Consider the following 6,000-nt stretch of genomic DNA (forward strand, 5'->3'; position numbering starts at 1 on the left):
GAGATTCAGTTATTGTAAGCACCAGAAGGAAACTGCTATAACATGGCTCCACGTATAATGCTTTTTTGGGGCATAAGCAAGACCCTATTATGCTAAAATTCAGTAAGTGACAAAATTAGGCCATAGAAACTGGCAATAACTGCCATTAAAAAGGAGCTTAGTATGTTTATCATTCCACTAAAATTTTAACCAGTCTTCTCATCACCCAGGAAGTACATAAATCTTAGCAAATAAAATCTGCATCTTCTTCACCCAGCATAAATTATCTCTTGTTCTTAGCTAATGGGAGAATACATACTGACAAGGATAGGAAAAATACTTTGGACTCTTCCTTTACTAAGTTTATATCTAAAGAAATACTTTTAAATAATATTTTGAATATAGAGAGCCATTTTGAAATATTTAGGTAAGAAAAAATTAATTAATACCTACCATTTAAAAGTACTACTTCATCTCCTTTCTTTTCTTCTACCATCTTGTCACTCAACTTGGGAACTGAATTACTCAGAGTATTTGTGTATATTTACCCCCATGAAGGGTTTGGCTGTGTCCCCACACAAATCTCATCTTGAATTATTGCTCCCATAATTCCCACATGTTGTGGGAGGGATCTAATGGGGGATACTTGAATCATGGGAGGGATTACTTTCAGACTGTTCTCCTGGTAATGAATAAGTCTCACAAGATCTGATGTTTTTATAAGGGGTTTCCCTTTTTGCTTGGCTCTCACTCTCTCTCTTGCCTGCTGCCATGTAAGACATGCCCTTCACCTTCCACCATTATTGTGAGACCTCCCCAGCTTCATGGAACTGTGAATCCATTAAACCTCTTTTTCTTTATAATTTACTCAGTCTCAGGCATGTTTTCATCAGCAGTGTGAAAATGGACTAATACACCCCAATTACTAAATAATTGTTGATTCAGACTTTAGAAGTAGATACCTGGCTTCTAAGTAGGCATCAAGTTTCCTCTTAATTTTGTCAATTCTTCAATTTTCAGGAAAATGAAAAAATTTTCTCTGGTCATGTATTATCCCTAATAACTATTTTAAGAAGTATAAATTATTAGTAATTGTATTAATCAAAATTTGCATCTAAATTCTAACTCAATACCCATATTTAGAAGATAGTAAATTCCTCCAAGAGAATATATACCTAGTTAATATGCTATAAAAATATCAAGTCTGGATCTTAGCAGTCAGTAGACTGAAAATTACTCAAAAGTAAAGGATTAGAGAAACAAAAAGTCTTGGCAAATATACACAAAGAGGTGTGCCACACATATTTAAATCATTAGTTATCTTTTAATATGGTACCAACTATTTATTTAATGTCACTAAATATTAGGTACTATCCTAGGCATTGTACACATGTGTCTTTTAATTTACTTTAAATAGTGCAAGAGTAACTTCAATATAGGAATTAGTATTACCCCTACTTACAGATAAGAAATGGAGACTGAGAAGAACGAAGTTAACTTGTATGTGTTCACATATCTAGCAAAAATAGAACTGATTTTTAAATCTAGGTCCGTTTGACTTAAAAGTCTATTTACTTTTCACTGTGAAGTTTGTTCTAAATAAGAATAATATATTTTATCACCCTATAAACATTATAAAAGTAAACATTAAAGTGGTATAAACTACAATGGAAGTTACCTAAGCCAGGGATTATTATATAATTTAACACTAATCAACTCACTTTTTAAAATTTTATGTTTGCACTAATAAACTCATTGCTCATATAGTTCTAATGACTCCCTCTATATAAATGCATCCAGATTTACATTCAGATCCAACCACTTACTCTGTTATCAGATTAGATCAGTTGCTTGCAAGGCACCACCAAAAATGTGAAATATAATGTGTTGAAAGTTGCAAATATTTTTCCCATTGGGAAAGTCACGCCTACTGCTGTATATACTGTCATTACTGTATGTAAAAGAGTCTTTTCCTCTCTATTTTAAATTTTCTTCCTGCTGAAAGAAAGAAGAAAAAGATAACACAAATAAGGCAATGATGATAGTGCTGGAGTGATTAATGAAGTTGATAACCTGAGCTGTGAAGGTTAAAAAAGTGAATTGGATGCAGAAGCTAAAAAGATGATTAAGTGGAAGATTCCCTGGGGTGCAGATCTTTGAGATGTGTTGATTGCGTTCAGTCAATCCTGGAGGGATAGTGATAAGAAAAAAACAGAATCCTAGTGATGGTGGCATCCTTTAAGACCACATGGATGGTAGAGAAACCAGTCCCAGAGGCTAGATTGGCTTGACTCCAGAAAAGAACCAGCCTGGACATAAGTTGGTTAACAGACCACAGACAACCTTAATAGTACAGAGAAACTGTCAATGACCAAAAGAATCATTTGCAGGAGGTGGAAGAGGTGAAAGGAGCTTGTAGGGGAGTGCAAAGTAAAGATCCCTGGGGTTGGCTGAGTGGACTAAGTCCACGCTGAGCAAAGAATTGTTTCCCTCCTAAACATGGGAGAGAAATAATTGAAAAAAAATCTAGAAATTCTTTCTGCATTCAGGGAGCCAGGAGCTCTCACAGAGCCTTGAGGAGACAGAAGCCAAAAGTACAGGGAAACCTGGGTATGAAGGTAACCGCCAGAGAACTCACATGCAGAGAACAGGAAAACTGGAAGCTGCTATTGGCAGAGGGAGGGTTTCACCAAATCTACGTGCAGTGGGGGTAACTGGACGCTCCCTACCATACTGGTGTGTGTAAGATTGATGTCCACACTGCTGATAAACACAAGTTAAGGAACGAAACTAAAATCCAAGTGTCCCATTAGATGTTCCAGTCAAACTATAATGTGAAACTGATGTTAAGTACATTTAGATAAGAAGTCAGTACTGAAAAACTCATGTTTTGATAAGTTTTACATTTTCTAGTAGACTTTTTATTGGTGTAGGCAAAAGGTTACTTTGCAAAAACTTTAAGAAAAAGTTTGGTATTTTCTCTAATGAGTTGAAAAGAAAAGGAATTTGTTCACCTCTCTACCAAATGGGAAAAAAAAAAAGAGTTGAAGGCCTAGTGGTTGGGTAATGTGGTGGTGGTGGTTGTGTTGATGGTGGCTATCTTGAAGTGAAACTGTATCTATAAATCTCCAAGGTCAACTTTGGAAGGAAAACCTCAGGTGGAAAGAAGCAGCTGATCAAACAGCTTCTAGCCTTTCTCTCTGGCTTCCCCTCTTCCTCTGTGAGTCTCTCACTTAGAGTCCTATTGCATTTCCAAAGTATCAGATGGACTATTGCCAGGGCCTACAGTTCTCAGTAGAGCTGAACACTCCCCCGACCCAATAAAACAGGGAGACAGTTTCAAAGGGTATATTTATTGAGCCCATGAGATCCTTTGACACAGCAGCCTGAGTTTTGTTTTAATAAAGAAGGAAAGTTGTTGCTGCAGTTGTTGTTTCTTCTCATCATTACTTTTCTATAGAGCCAGAGGAAAACTGATAAAAAGTCCAGCAAGAAGAGATTTGGTGAAATGTCGGGATTATTATAGATAGGGATAGTTATCATGTACTACTCCTTTCTATTTGCCTCACACGCAAAAATTGCATTGATAAACTAAGTGCCATATTTACTTCTATCATGAATCCAGCATCATGTTGAATGATGTCTGAAAACATTTTGCAAATCACAGATGTAGTCCTGAGTCTCTCAGTAGTCTCTGCCTCAGTTCTGACATTGAAGGAATATATAACTATAACACGTGTGGATTCATTCAGATGGTAAGTCTTAAGCCCAGTCCACATGGATCTAGATTTCACTTGTGTAAGAGAAATTAGGAAGTTTCTTCTCATTGATTTTGACACCTTTGGAGTGGAAGGAGGAAGAGGAAATGAAGAGTAACTTGAGTTCTGACAATGCAAGGACAAATAGACTAAATTAAGTAAAACGAATGCTTACAAAATCTAAAAGTACAAATTGTGCTTTTGAAAAATATTTGGCATTTCTATGCAGGATGGACAACATGCTCATATTGGACTGTAGTGTATGTTATCGAGCACCTAAAATATGCAAATGGCACTGCTAATTAGTACTCATGCAATAGGCACTTGCAATGATTTGTGTATCCTCATCTTGTCTTCCTAAATCCCTCAAAGGCCAAAACTGCTTTACCTTTTTCTGTATCCCTCTGCTCAAGAGTTGTTTCTCTATGCCTGGTGTGGTGGTTCATGCCTATAATCCCAGCACTTTGAGAGGCTGAGACGGGTGGATCACCTGAGGTCAGGAGTTCAAGACCAGCCTGGACTACATGGTGAAACCCCATCTCTACTAAAAATACGAAAAAAAACAAAACAAAACAAAAAAAAACTGAGCTGTGCATGATGGCAGATGCCTGTAATCCCAGCTACTCGGGAGGCTGAAGTGAGAGAATCGCTTGAGCCTGGGAGGCAGAGGTTGCAATGAGCCAAGATCGCACCACTGCACTATAGCCTGGGTGACAGAGTGAGACTCAGAATGAGGAAGGAAGGAAGGAAGGAAGGAAGGAAGGAAGGAAGGAAGGAAGGAAGGAAGGAGGGAGGGAGGGAGGGAGGGAGGGAGGGAAGGAAGGAAGGAAGGAAGGAAAGAAGGAAGGAAGAAGGAGGGAAGGAAGAGTTGCTTCTTAAACTTGCATGGAACATTCTTACTCATATAGTCCTGGGCACATTCTATTTGTATTGTAGTGCCTGTTAAAGGGTCCAGAACAACCCAAGACACACAGAAGGCACTTGGAATGTGTTTGTATCTGGAATGTGATTGGCTGACTTGGGAGCCAGTGATGTGCTAGGCCTGCTCCTATGAGCTCTGCAGAGCAGATTGTGACACATCTCTTCCTAAGTCTACATTCAATGACCTCCTCTTCATAGATTGAAATTGGCCACGATGGGAGCATTTACACCACAGAAATTGTCCAATTGATTTTAAGCATTCTTAATATAAGCAATCCGTCTTCCATTTCTCTTTTATTCCATCTAGCTTTTAAGCTGTTTTAAGTTTAGCAGTCAAGACTTTCATGTGAGAATTGCACTTTGAGTAACTATATTATCTTTTCAAAAAATCATTTTTAGCTCTTGAAGAAAAGCAATTATTTTGTGCATACCTTTTTATATAATTTTAGACAATCATTTTCAAATAAGACAACTATTTCTTTGCTTAGTTTATGTAAGTAATAATTACAAAGAAAAAAGAACTGTTCGGTTTTTGCCAAAATTGTTATGAAATAACTAGTAAAAGCTCTAAAATTTGCTTTGTTTAATAATCAGGAAATCAAATTGTCTGGTTTGTAAAGTTAGAAAATAACTGTGTGTTAGAAAGTTAATTCCATTGAATTAAAATTCGTGTTTTTGGAAACTATATTGCTACCTGAGAAAATAATCACTATTTTGGCCAAATGTATAACACTTTCTGACTAAAATGGGCTTTGTAATTTTAAAATATGAACATTCATTTTCCAGAACATGCATTGGAGAGACTATGGCATTTTGAAATTAAATTAACTTTTTAACAAGGAGAATAATACTCCATACCCTTTGGAAAGGCAATAAAGTGCTGTGCTTAGTAACAGAAAATCTGGGGCTAATTGCCAGAATTCTAGTCCCAGCGATTCCCTTTATTAGTAGTGTGACTTTAGGAAAGTCAGTTAACTTATGAGTACCTCAGTTTCTCCCTATGTACGATGGGATGGTAATAGAACTGGTTTCACACATTTATGGTAAGGAACAAGTGCTGCACATGTAAAACATTTGGAGTAATACTTACTACTCAACAAGTATTCAATAAATGCTAATTATAGCCAGGCATGGTGTGCTTGTAGTTGAAGATACTCAGGAGAATTGCTTGAGCCCAGGAGTTGTAGGCTGCATCTTCAAGCCTTTGCACTCCAGCCTGGACAACAGAGTAACAGAATGAGACCTTGTCTCTAAGAAAGAAAAAAAAGAAAGAGAGAGAAAGAAAGAGAGAGAGAAAAGGAAGGAAGGAAGGAAGGAAGGAAGGAAGGAAGGAAGGAAGGAA

The sequence above is a fragment of the Sapajus apella genome, unplaced genomic scaffold, assembly GCF_009761245.1.
Source record: "Sapajus apella isolate SASKATOON/1434 unplaced genomic scaffold, GSC_monkey_1.0 scaffold2, whole genome shotgun sequence".
NCBI classification, from domain to species: Eukaryota; Metazoa; Chordata; class Mammalia; order Primates; family Cebidae; genus Sapajus; species Sapajus apella.